The sequence below is a fragment of the Talpa occidentalis genome, unplaced genomic scaffold (genome assembly GCF_014898055.3).
Source record: "Talpa occidentalis isolate TD23 unplaced genomic scaffold, MPIMG_talOcc4v2.1 talOcc4.6, whole genome shotgun sequence".
NCBI lineage: Eukaryota > Metazoa > Chordata > Mammalia > Eulipotyphla > Talpidae > Talpa > Talpa occidentalis.
The window spans coordinates 35,760,262-35,774,730 of record NW_023604972.1 but is presented as its reverse complement, the minus strand read 5'-3'; the positions used below and the strand labels follow the sequence as shown (position 1 = coordinate 35,774,730).

Genomic DNA, 14,469 nt, shown 5'->3' with positions numbered 1-14,469 from the left:
GCTGCGGGCAGCTTTGCAACCCAGCGCTCAAAGGCTACGCCACCGGGGAGGCCCTGTCTTTAAATTTTTTGATTGATATCTCAGATTCCAATATCCACAGCAAAGGGCCAAACCAAGAGATCCAGTAAAGAGCAATGATGAGCAATTCTCCTCAAATCTGATTCATATTGTACTTTATTTTGGGCAAAAAGTTAATAGTAGCAATACAGCATTGTAGTTGAGATTACTCATTTCACAGCTGGTCATATGTAGTTTCCAGAGTCATCACAGCTTTCAAATTCTGTGTCTTTAAAATAAGTTACTCATCCTGTGCCATCCATTCAGTTCTCTACATTTGGAACTTTGTAGATAATTTCAATCTTTCCCTGGATTCCTGACATCAGGTCAGTCAGCAAATCCTTTTCCTGCTTCATTAGGAATAGCTCTTAAACTCTTCTTAAAATTATGTCTGTCACAATAGTAGTCAAGATACTTGTCATATTACATCTAGATTAAAGCAGTAAGTCTGTATAGTAATCTCATCATGTGATCGATATCATCCTAAATCCTAGTTGTTCACTGCCTCCCTGAATCACAATTATACGGCCACCCTTAAGTCAGGTGACATTGTGATACTGTAAGAATGGGCAAAGTGTAATTTCCCTGCCTGCTGACGTTGAGCTCCACCACCATCTTGCTTTGATCAATGGAATGAGGAAAAAAGTAATAGTAAATAGTTCTGAATTGGAGCTTTGAGTATGTACTTGTGCCATTGGCAAGAGAAAAGAACTGACCCTGGTAAACCCTGATCCCCAGATGAGGCACTTGTGGGGCAGAAGTGCACCCAAAGCTGCAGTCTATGGGAATATCAGATGATTTACAGTCTGAGACTAAGCTGTTTCAGCTGACCTGCAAAACTATGAAAGAGAAACTATAAATGTTTATTGCTATGAGTCACTGATATTTTGAGGCTCTTTGTTGTATAACAAAAAACAACTAAGACTATGCTTTCAGGCTCTCTTTCCACAGTTTGAAAAAATACACCTCTGCCAGTTTCAACTTCCTATAATGCTTCTGAAACTCTTCTTATCCTGCTCAAATGTTTTATTGTTCATAATCACCTAATGAAAAATCCAAATGTTTTTGGCTTGATTATTCACAAACTGACTACTACTTATCTTTCCTAATTTACCTTCAACTATACCTAAAAATGAAACTACTAATTCCAGCACAATGTTGTTTTCTTAGTTCCAAAAGCATTATTTATGATATATTTCCTGGTGTACCATACAGCACACCACTCACCTCTTTCTTAGAATACGCTGCTTATCTTCTCTCCTTAGCAATAAACATTTGAAAGTTTAAAAATATTTATAACAACAGTTGCTTCTTATGCAGAACATGACAGGTATGTTTTAACTTTGCAGAAGAATTAGGTTGATACCTACTAAGAGTCTTGTGAAGAAGATACTTTCATCCAAAAGCCTAGAAACCACAAATGCTAAATGACTTTTTAGTGTAATTTAAATAGTTTACACACACATGGTATTTTTAAACTGCTCCAGACTGACACTATTGTTTAAAGTGCTTACCAAGTTATCTAAATGTTTAAAAATCAATTGCATGACTATACATCAAATACAGAAATAACGCTGAAAATAAAGACGATTCACTTTTCCTTGCTCCTGATAATTTAGTGTGATATTATTTGCTTCCATTTGATTTATAATTATAAATATTTGAGTTGTTATGTATCAGTGTTTGAACCTACTCTTGATATTCTCAGGCCAATCTAATACTATCTTAATTGTTTTCTGCCTTATCACAAAGATTACCCAAGTGCCCCAGTTATGAATATTTTCTCCTGAGAAATGTTCCTCTTTATTTCAGTGATTCTACTCATGTGCTACATTTTATTTATTTATTTATTTGTTTGTTTGTTTGTTTGTTTTTAAAATTTATTTATTTATGCAAACAAGAACTGGGGTATAGGCCAGAGGTGTGGGGAGTGAGAGGATTCACCAGAGACAGAGTGGGGAACAGAACAGGCAGATTGACCGAAGTACACTGCTGATGGGAGCAGCAGGCGAGTCAGGAGAGGTCTGCTGCAACATGTGGGTTGCTCCCTGGCTGGCCAGGGGATTGAATTTGTGTTGCAGAGGCTGCGGATAGCTTTATAGGTTGCGTCTTAACCCCTTGCGCCACTCGGGAGGCCCCTCGTGTGCTACATTTTATACAATTGCATGATTTTATATATTTGGCATTTTTATTGCAATAACCAAACCTCCTAGGTAGACATTAAACCTTGAAAAGTCAGATTTGTCCTTTCTAACTCCAAAACATAAATGGTACCCTATACGCCTCACAAGCAGTATAGTATAGAAAGCATAGTATTTGTATAGACAAACATCTAAGTGCAAAATGTTACTACCGTGGTAAAATTTATTAAGTTCTCTGCCCCCTACATTACTTGTATTGAAAGGGTGGGAAGGAAGTAGTCCCGTGCACCCATACCTCTGCCAGGGCATGCTGCACTTCCTCTCTGCACCCCAAGAGGAGACACCAGGTGTGCCCTCACCATGCAGAACTCAGCCGGCGGGTTCATGGACCTGTACTTGCTGCGGAAATGCTCCGCCAGCAACTGCACGTTACGGCCTCAAGGACCACGTGTCCACCCAGATGAACGTGTCCGAGACTGACAAAGTGACAAGCAGGCTTAACGACCTGTTTAAAACCAATGCCATCTGCAGGGTCAGTCAACAAATGGGTGACTCCGATGACTCCATTTCCGTCCGTCTAAGGGGGACGGCGTCGTGTCTAAGAACTTTTGACAGATATAGAATATTTGTAATAAATAAACAATAAAAAGCCAAAGCCAAAAAAAAAAAAAAAAGAAGAAAGTAAAAGAAAAGGTGGGAAGTGGGGCCTTTGGTGTGTAGGTACTAATGTCTAATAAATTTGGAACAAATTATTTGTGATACAGCCCTTAGTTACCTATTCCATTTAACTGACCTCAAACTAAAACATAAGAAGATTTTCATATGAGAGGGATGGATCATTCTGGGAGTTCCCATATCTATCATGTTGCTCTGACTTTTTGATTAAAAATCTAGACTGTTTATCATTTTCCAGGGCTCCTTTTCTCCAGAATTTCAATACACTAGTGCTGTCTTCAGCAAACTCCCATCAAAAAAAAAAAAAAAAAAAAAAAACACACACAAACAAACAAAAACACACACACACACAAAAAAAAAAAACCCTCAGGCCAAATGGGCTATCTATCCCTAGAAATGTAGACGAGATAACCTAGGCATCACCGCACAGAGCTATGCAATATACCTTCAGACTTAGAGGGTAAAGTTATCTGTTAAATTGGGGAAAAAAATGGAAGGGAAATGAACACACATTTTTGTTTGATTTTAATTTAGATGTTCTTTCCTAGCATAGATTAAAATTGACAAAAGTTATATTTTATCCAACTAGGTAGCAGCATGAAAGCCAGATTTAAGTAGGGCTGCTTTACGAATGCTCTGTCAAATTTCAAAGCTCTGAAATTCAGTATGATGCTGCAGTAGAGGTTTAATAGCTTAGACTGCTTGCTAGGCACTCAATAAATATATGACAACAATTGATTAAACCACAGAGGCAGTTTAAAGATTAAATACCACATACCTCTATGCCCTATCAGTAACAAACAGCTGTTTATTTTATCAAAAATCACCAACTTCAGCATCAATGTGATGACCACAAAATATATGTCATTGTCTGAAAACGTCATGTTAGGCTCTCAGATTAAAAATGGGTCTGAGTAGGGCCTCCCCGGTGGCGCAGCGGTTGAGCACTGGGTTGCGAAGCTGCCCGCAGCCTCGGAGCCTCTGTGGCGCCAGTTCGATCCCCGGCTGCTCCCCGGCCACTGGAGGAGGGTCCCACATGGCGCGCAGACCTCTCCTGCCGCCCGCTGCTCCCCTCAGCAGTGTACTTCGGTCCTTCTGCCTGCTCTGCTCCCCGCTCTGGCTCTGGTGAATTCTCTCACCCTCCCGCGCTTCTGACTGTACCCAGTGCATGTATAAACAAAACAAACAAACAAATAAATAAATAAATAAAGCATGCCTCTATTAAAAAAAAAAAAAATGGGTCTGAGTAATAATCGCTGACACAAATTTTTCAGCTTCCCCTTAGATGCCCATAAATGGAGAGAAAAAAATTGTTTTATATAATGATGACAAAAACAACTCACTATACCTCCTGTTGAAAATAAGTAACAGAAGTCATGGAGCTACAGTGACAAATCTAATTGATTAAAGTATATTTTCAGCTGTATCCTATAAAATAAAGCAAACTTACTTTTCTTAGAGGGAGGTAGGAAGTGCCTTCAGTTCTCAGTCAACATCTTGACCAGAAAGCAGTAGAATTGCACTCATCGGTTTGGATGCATTCTGGTGTTGATCAGAATACTGTACATGAATTTCCTAATTATTATCAAAATCTTTTAGAAATTATGCCAGAATTTGTACAATAAAATTTGTTTTCTAGTCATAGCCAGGAAGCTACACAATCTACCAAGATTGCAATGAACACTTAGCGAAGATTATATATCACATGCATGTGCACTGGGTGAAAACCCCAGCTGTAAACAAAGAATAGTTTAACAATAAACAAAATTGGAGGACAGTGAAAAAAAAGTTGCAGCGCAGACTTTGGAAAGGATAGAAAACATACCACTTCCTTCAAGTCCACTCTCAAGCAACAGCAGGCTAAGTGGGCTTAGTTCTAGAACCTGCACTGATACAAAATTAAAAACTGTTCACATTGGAGCAGAGGAGGAAATTCACTCACAGCCAAGACTTCCAACCAAAACAAGATTTTGGATGTTATAGGTTGCAAAACAGAAAACACACCTCTCCAATAGACAGCAACTATGAGGGAGACTTTGTCTGTCATGCATGAAGAACCAGGAATTCAGAGAAAACCTCACTCCTGCATTCTGAATGTTGTTGTACCTTTTTGATTTGTTTTCCAGAGTTCACATCTATACGCTTTGACTTGCTTTTCTGCACTTCCTTCCATTTCTTTGAATTTCTTGATCATGCCAATTTTAAACTCTATCTCGTAGGAAGATATTCCAAATCTTTGTGTTTGGATTCTGGGGAATCGTTTTCTCCCTGTGGTGTGTTATTCCCTTGTTGTCAGTAAGATTCAAGTCTCCATGTGTTACATATTTTGCCTGTCCATTTTGCTGTTTCAGATCTTAGAGATTTGAACTACTCCTATCTTTCCTGTAGGTGGCACTGTGGTTTTCATATGATTTTGGATATTTGGCTTTTCCTGGCTTCTGTAGGTTTGGGACTTGATCTTGCAACTGCTGAGTCAGTAGTAATGAGAGGGATTTGGAGGAATCAAGCAACTGGAGTGAATATTCTGGGGAAAGGAACAGGATCATGTTTATGGCAATGCTCTCTGGGGTTCCATACCAACAACTTTGCTGTCTCTTCATGTTCTCAGTGAGCCTTCAAGGTCAGTACCAATACCAAGGAGTGGGAGAGAGGAACACAATTCAGCACATTGCCCCTTTCACTGGGGACCTGGGCTGCTCGTAGCACCTCAGCTCCTCTGCATGCATTTCCACTCAGTCAAGTGTGTGTGTGATCACACCATTTATTACTTTCCTTCCTGGGGCCATCAGCTTAGGGGCAACCCACTGCAGTTTGTATGACAGCCTCCTGTCCCTGACCACAACTTCCTTATATCTCTCTCTTCCCTCCTCTTGTTCACTGAAACATGAATCTCCATGTCTCTTTTGGGGCCACATGTTTGGTCTTGGATGTTCAATAAGTGCTCTTGGTTTATTCCAACTCATGGGAGTCTCTGAGTGAAGTACTTCACTGATTAAATTAGACGATCCTCTGGGGAGCAAAGCAAGAATCCTCTGATTCAATCTTGGATCCCAATCTACTAAAAATGATCATTGATTAGCAACCTTGGAAGCCCACTAGGTGAAATTCTAAACAGGCTCCCTGCAGAAGACAAGAAGAGGCTGAAGAAAAAGGCAGACCACTCCAGACTGGTAGTGGGCAGTTTTAGTACACAGCAGACGTACACGTTTAGTCTCAGCTAACAGCACGGCAAGCAGATTTCTACACAAACCAGCCATCTTAAAAAATGTATATAGAGGACTTAACTGGGATCAGTCACAAATGCTGTCCAGATGGTCTTAACTGAACATTGCTCACTTTCAAGTCTGCATCCTTGAAAATACTTTCTCTGTTGGGAGAGTGGGCAGAACACCTATTCCCAGGTATATGGGAAAAGCATTAATGTTAGAGGCCACAAACTTGGCCTTCCCCTGAGTTGGAGGCTAAATCCATCTGACAAAAACCTCTAAGATAGTTATCAGATGATTTGGCCCTCATATGTTTCCAATGTTACCAGTAGACTTTCCTCCTTCTCCCTCACCTTGCCAAGAAGGTGATCAAAATAAAGGATGATCTAAACAAGAGCTGGATTTTAAATATTTAGTCAGTTACCTGTTAGCTGTTTTCTAGTTGGACTGGTTATCTAGTCACCAATGCTGCAGTCAAGCAGCCACCTACACATTATTTAAATGTTATTAATTGTTAAACATGTTACTAACAATGAAATTGACTTTTATGAAAACTGTGCAGTTGTGATTATCTTTTACTTTTTTTTAGTGTTTCTTGCAACATTGAATATTGCCATTGAATGAGATGGATTGGTGGATGTTTTAAGATGAGATTAAAAAAAATCAAAATGCTAACTTTAGGCTTCCCCTGGTGGCGCAGGTGGTTGTGCGCCGCGCTGTGAAGCTGTCTGCAGCCTCTGCAGCGCAGGTTTGATCCCAGCCAGCCAGCGAGAGTCCCACATGGCGCAGCATACCTCTCCTGTCTCCCCTGCTGCTCCCCTCAGCAGTGTTTTTCATCAGTCTGCCTGTTCTGTTCCCTGCTCTGTCTCGGGAGAATCCATTCACCCTCCCATGCATCTGGTCTGTACCCCTGTTCTTCCATAAATAAATAAATAAATATTTAATTTTTAAAAATTGCTAAATTCAACCATCATTGGTATTATTTTTGGTATCCCCAAACATTACAAATTATGAATAAAGCATAATTTATTTTATAGAAAGAGAGAGAAAATTGTGTGACAAGTTTTTGAATCAATCCTGTGCTTTCCTTGGTCAAAACTCTCTCCTTCAAGAAGGGCTGCACCTGAGCAAAGTCTCCAGGAATATTAAACCATTTTTTTAAAGATTTATTTATTTATACAAGAACTGGGGTACATATCAGAGGCACGGGAGGATGAGAGAATTCACCAGTGACAGAGCAGGGAGTAGAACAGGCAGACAGACCAAAGATACTGCTGAGAAGAGCAGCAGGCAAGGCAGGAGAGGTCTGCCACACCATGTGGGTATCTCCCTGGTGGGGGGATCAAACTCCAGCTGCAGTGGCTGCGGATAGCTTCATAAGTTGCGCCTTAACACATTGAGCCACCGGGGAGGCCCTTAAAACATTTTTTTTTTTCATTACTTCTCTTTCTCTAGCCTGCACTTTTTAATTTGCATTGACACATGGCTTAGTTCTCCAATCATTACAAAATCTCTCCAGACCACACACCAAGCTCTAATTAACTCCACATCTCTTTAGTCTTCTTCACAGTCACATTCTGTAACACAGTCGTCAACAGCCGAGGTTTTACTTCCTCAATCCATGAAAATCTGAGTATGTTTGTCTCCATAGGAGTTATACTTTTCAAGTTTTCCAGGAAATTCAACATCAATAAATCCAATGGAAATTTTTGGTTTTCATTTATTAAATTTTTATCACAGTTGAAAATCTCATTTTAAAAATCTCATCTTTTGGTTTCCATGACACATCAGCCTCCAGGCTTCTTTCTATAGTTCCCTAAAATAATATTGTTTGCCTTTTGTTCTGTCTTTTCTTACTCCATTAAATGTTGGAATGGCTCAACTCTTTTCTTTACTCAAACTACATCCTTCCCTGAGCAATATGCACTACTCTGTTGGCTTAAATTATGATGTGTTTATGTCTATGAATTGCAATCGTATCAAACCCAGGCTAAAACTCATTTCTGTGTTCCTGAACTATGAAAGCAATTATCTTCAGCTCACTGTATAAATGATACCAAAACACAGTAGTTCTATAATTAAATTTGGGATTTCTCCATTTCCAACTTCCCCTACATCCAGTTTTTCTTTCACACTTTTTGGTCTATGTGGCCTGCATGCTTGCCAAGGTTTTATAGAAATCATGACATCAAAGCTTGCTTAATAACTGGCCATTCTAATCATTCACCAATTCTTTCAGCTTCTCTCTCAAAATATTTTTTAATCTATTCAGACTATTTTCATCTCTATTTCATCTCTGTTCCGCCTTCTTTTCTAGCCTCTGAACTTACCTCTCACCAACTTACATCTAGTTGGCTCCTCACATTTAAGTCAGTTACAATCATGCTTTAAAAAAAAAAAAAGCAATTAATTCCTAGGAAGGCTTGCAGATATTTTAGGGTACAATGCCTGATTTCAAGTTGGGTAAAAACTAAAACCTTTAACATGTTTTAAATAAATCTTATTCTTATTACTCTATTCTCATACTCTGTCCTCTAGACATTAAGGCAATTCCCATTTCTTAAACTCACTGTGATAGATAAAAAATCCTTTTACTCCCAAAATGTTCACATCCTAATCCTGAAAATTTGTGAATATATTGGGTCTCCCCTGGTGGCGCAGCGGTTGAGCACTGGGCTGCGAGGCTGCCCGCAGCCTCTGCAGCACCAGTTTATTCCCTGGCCGCCGGCGAGGGTCCCACACACAAAAAAAAATTGTGAATATATTATCATACATGGTAAAAGAGAGTTTACAAATATGAATGAGTTAAGATTTTTAGATGGGGAAGTTATCCTGTTTTTCCTGACAGACACTATATAATCAATCACAGGGGTTCATATAAATACAAGTGAGTCAAGAGAGTCAGAGAAATAGAAATTGTATGTATTAAGCTACTGAATGTATAGAATGAATGTATAGAATCTGACTGAATGTATAGAATGTATAGATAGAATCTGACACAGAAATGTATAGAATCTGACACAGAAACAAGAGGTATAATTCAGATACTCATCATGACCTTTCCCTTCAAATAATTTCCCCTCAATTATTTACATGTAATATGCCCCTTTCCCTGAAATTTATGGTCCTCTTTACTTCACCAATTTGTTTTTTTTTTTTAATGTATCAGATAAAATATTATTTCCTACAGAAAACTTTCGGTCACATATACAGACATTAGGTCCCTGTATTAATATTCTCCTTACTACTCACCTAGTGGCTTAAAACAAGATACATTTATTACCTTACAGTTCTGGAGATCAGAACTCCAAAATCATTTCCAGTGGTTAAAATTGACTTGTTAGCAATTGCTTGTTAGTTGGTTCCTACTGGAGCCTCCAGGGAACAGTATGTGTCCTTGCTTTCCCCCAGCAGCTAGAGGTCTCTTGCTTTCCTTGGCTCATGGCTCCTTCCTCCCTTTACTTCATCCTTTACTTCCATGGTCACATCTCCTACCAGTAACTCAACTCCTGTTATAAGGGACATATGATTACTTCAAAACTATTGAGATAATTTGATCTCAAGTGTCGTAACTTAATCACATCTACAAAGTCTACTTTGCCATAAAAGGTAACATTCATAGATACTGGGAATTAAAGTGTGGACATCTTTGGAGATGGTCATAGTTATCCTATCATAGCCTTCTGTTATATACTTCAATATGTATCCTGTAAATATCTTTAGAATCAGAAACATCTTGTGAGTCTTTGCATAATCAAATGTAACCACTTATAATACTTTAATATTTACTTTTCCTTCTTGACTGTATTCTTTATGAGTACATTGACAAAAACATACATTCTTGGCTTATAGCAGATCATGTGTTTTTCAAGAACCATGATTTCTTCATCTGAAGTCCTGAAAATATGTTCAAATGGGGAAAATAAACATTTTAAGTATATTTTATGAAACCCGTGTTCCTAGGTGACTATCACCTTCACATCTTCAGATTTGTGTATACTGTTCAAAATTAGTCATTGAGAGCAAAACAAATGGCCATGCCATATACAAACTTAACCATGAGAATAAGCAAGCTATCAGAGATGAATTTAAGTTAAGGGTGGTTTTTATGTTACTAAAGGAGGGTTTTGATGGCCTGGATTGTTACACTAGACACCAGTATTTTTTGTTTTTAAATTCATAGAAGTTGAGGAGAGTGGGAGTAAAAAGAAGAGTACAGAATTAGCGCAGAATATCAGAGAATGCTCTAGGACAGGACATTTCACGCTGTAATTAATGAAGTACTTGTTTTAGTTTGAAATTAACAATATGTCATAGTTAAAGAGCACTGTAAAATACAACTATACATAACAAATTACTAAAAATAAAAAAAGAAAAGATATGTGTGAAAAAGACTAGTATTTTACATAGGGAAAAAACATTGCAAAAGTCATACATTTTGTTCACTGTTTTAAAGTGGCTATAGAGGGGCCTCCCTAGTGGTGCAAGGGATTAAGCACCACACTATGAAGCAGTCTGCAGTCTCTGCAGCATGAGTTCAATCCCCAGCCGGCTAGGGAGAAACCCACATGGCGAGGCAGACCTCTCCTGTCTTGTCCACTGCTCCCTTCTGCAGTATGTTTCAGTCTGCCTGTTCTGTTACCCAGTCTCTGGTGGATCCTCTCACCCCTTGCATCTCTGGCCTGTACCCCAGGTCTTGTATGCATAAATAAATAAATCTTTAAAAAAGAAGAAGAAGAAAATAAAGTGGCTATACAGAGAATCAGTTATACTCCTACCTCTCATTTTTTTATACTCTACATTAACAAAAGGTTATCAATGAAATGGTTATTGTCCATGTAAATTTCCTTACACCCAATTTGATGAATACCGTGCATATCAATACTGAACATAGTCAATGTGACAAATGAGTTTTCTTCTTGCTTGTTAATTTATCTAATCTAGGTGAGATTGATGATAGTGATAATACATATCTACATGGTGTTTATATTTCATTTTAATAGCATAGGTAAAGAAACCAGTCTCAGAGAGGTTTTTGAGCTGCATGGAAGATAAAATTTAAAGTGATTTTAGCTAATCTTAGGAGGTGAATTTTTAGCTATTATCAGAGATGTCTCCCTATTGCAATAATCTTTCTTTCTCTAGTACAATGGTCATTTGCTCCTTCTATAACTGCCCTTTTGATAAAGTTTTTACTTACTTAAGCTTAGATTTTATTTTATACTGTTATTTTACAACATTTAGAAAAGATTTTTCCTTGACAAAATAGTTCAGCAAAGAATGATTCAATAACCATAAGTTAGGAGTGAAAATAAATAATATGACTGTCACACTTCCTTATTTAACCCAATACCGTTACACTATAAATTAAAAGCCAGGCTTAATTAAAACACCAAATGATGTAAAAATCACAAGACATAAACAAATTATGTTTTCTCTGATTTGCACTTCCTTTTGAGTTACACTATGTAACTTTAAAAGACATGTTATGTTGTGATCCTCTTATACATAAGCATCTCACTCCATGTCAATTTATTTCACAAGATGAACTTCACCAACACTTATCCATACTTAATCGTGAACGAGTCCACTGATCACATGCTTCTACACACTAGATTGTGAAGTTACTATGAAAAATTTTATTTTTTCTTCTCAATTTCTGTATTTATCTTCTCATGTAGTAGTAACAATTACTTTACAGGTGAGTTCTATAGGTTATGAGGGGTGTAGAACTCACTATGAACTCATTGGACCAGGGATTTGGTGCTAAGGCAGTACCTGACACCAGAGGTGATTTTGTCACCTATCACAATAGTGGCTAGATTTTGGAATAAGAGCTCCCTATCATTCAATTGCTCCTCCACTCTGTTATACTCTCTGTGAAGTGTGGAATCTTCAGGCACAGGCAGTAAGTTAGTGAGACGTCAAGTGAGATGTCAGCCTTGAGGTTAGTCATTAAAAATACTCCTAGCTTTAATAATGGCAAAAGAAATTGGCTAAGGATTATTACTGTCAGACTTTAAGATACTCATTTCAAAACTAAATTTAAAGCTAAAAAAGGAATGGATACATATCCTGTATCTTTGAAGATGACTGAATAAATTTGAGAGCCACTCTGTTATATTTAATTCTAGAATTATTTTGCACTTTCTCTTACTATATTTTAATGTTTTTTAAGTTCACTTATCACATTGATGTGTTTGCTCAACAAATGAAAATATAATCAAATGATAAGAAATTAGTCAAAATATCAACTGTAAAGAATTTGCTGTATAGTCAACTTAACAAATTCTACCTACTAGAGCCAGAGTAGCTGTGAGGCACCATGTCTTGTTGCTATCAGCTGGCAGGCATAGTGTTTGTTGCCTCACCTGTCTCAGGGTGTTCTAGGTAAAGGTATCAGATGTGCTGACACTGGCAAGCAAACTGAAATGAAATGAAGGTCTCAAAGGGTACCAGATGTCAGCCACAGCCTCTGATTCCACTAGGAGGGTATCTGTGAGAGACAGGTTGCTTAAGAGGTCACAGAACCTGAAATAATTTACCTTGTACACGTCAAGTGCATTTTCCTGATCCAAAAAAGCATCATGCTTTCAACTCACTGTGACCTCAGATGAGGGTTGCTACCAGAGAGGAAAATTTCCATTTGAAGCTGAAGTTCCTCATGCCCACAACATTGTGCCTGCCAAAGTGAAATAGTTGACCAGGATGTGGCACCCCAACATCGGGCAAAACAAGGTCTCAGTTTTCTGAGAGAACATTCGATTGACTGCACTGTCTCAACTCCCAAAAGAACATTAAAGGGTGGTATGAAGATTAAAATCTACTGATCTTTTGAATTTTGATGATCCACAGAATATTGAATGTTGAAGTAGCAGAGCATCACTTGCAGGGCAAGGAGGACTTCCCGACTAAAGTGGAAGACAGGAAGTATTTCGCCAGGTAACAGGAAGGGACTGCAGGGCCATGGACAGTGTGTACCAAGTTTGTCTCCAACTTAAACAAAATGAGATGCTGCCCTCCCCAGTTATCCAGGTCTTCTTAGTCCCCCCCCGTCTTCCAAGTCCTGAGTAAGAACCTCTTCACGTCTGCCCAGTATATGTGGACATTCCACATAAACAAAGCAAGCAAATGTGTTTGGGGTTCTTAAAAGTGGTCTGCTTGCCTTACTGTGACTACTGGTTTGTTTTGTTTTTTTTTAAAGATTTATTTTTTATGTATACAAGAACCGGGGTACAGGCCAGATGAGTGGGAGGGTGAGAGGTTTCACCAGAGACAGAGTGGGGAACAGAACAGGCAGACTGACAAAATACACTGCTGAGGGGAGCAGCAGGTGAGACAGGAGAGGTCTGCCGTGCCATGTGGGTTGCTCCGAGGCCGGCGGGGATCGAACCAGCACTGCACACGCTGCGGACAGCTTCACAGCGCTGTGTTCAACCACCTGTGCCACCAGGGAGGCCTCAACTACTGTTTTGAAACTGCACTGCTGTTGATGACATTCCTGAAAAGTTGTAATGAGCTCAGAACTGGGACTAGAGCTTGTGTCTTCCCTGCTTCCAGACAAAAAAAAAAATCAGTTCCCTGTACCGGCGATACAAACGTGCTCAGTGCAGCTCACAGATGGGGGAGGGTAGTAAGAAACCTTCTTCAGGGAATGTATGCCCACCCAGATTGCAGTAATTCACTGTAGATCTCTTACTAAAATTAATATTTTATTTCATGTAAGTATATTGTGGTACAGATTTTTAATTTGTAAAATTTAATGCTATATTTTTTTAAGTTCTCATATAGGTATTTTCATTGTTACAGACAGAAAGATGTTGGGTCAAGCAACCACTGAAGAGAAATGTGAAAGACCAAAAAAAAAGAGAAAATCTGATATCTAATCCTCAACTTTAAGTATTTTGTTATTTTATCTCTGAAAGATAGTTTCAAGTAATTTAACAGACTCAATATTTATGGTTGATATGCTACTGAGGAAATTATTTGAAATATGTGACTTTTTTTTTTTTTTTTTTTTTTTTTTTTATAGAGGCATGCTTTTATTTATTTGTTTGCTGGTTTGTTTGTTTGTTTTGTTTATACATGCACTGGGTACAGTCAGAAGCGCGGGAGGGTGAGAGAATTCACCAGAGCCAGAGCGGGGAGCAGAGCAGGCAGAAGGACCGAAGTACACTGCTGAGGGGAGCAGCGGGCGGCAGGAGAGGTCTGCGCTCCATGTGGGACCCTCCTCTGGTGGCCGGGGAGCAGCCGGGGATCGAACCGGCGCCGCAGAGGCCTCGCGCAGCTTCGCAACCCAGCGCTCAACCGCTGCGCCACCGGGGAGGCCCTGAAATATGTGACTATTATTCTGGGACAATATTGGTGTGTGGACAGAATGTTTTGATGTC

The 14,469-nt window shown here is 38.9% G+C and overlaps 2 pseudogenes; both read left to right on the top strand.

Moving 5' to 3' along the window:
* The first annotated feature begins 2,558 nt into the window (after nt 1-2,558).
* Nucleotides 2,559-2,810, top strand: LOC119261149 (40S ribosomal protein S21-like; annotated as a pseudogene).
* Nucleotides 2,811-4,897: 2,087 nt separating this feature from the next.
* On the top strand, nt 4,898-13,042 carry LOC119260298 (NEDD8-conjugating enzyme UBE2F-like; annotated as a pseudogene).
* Nucleotides 13,043-14,469: the final 1,427 nt, after the last annotated feature.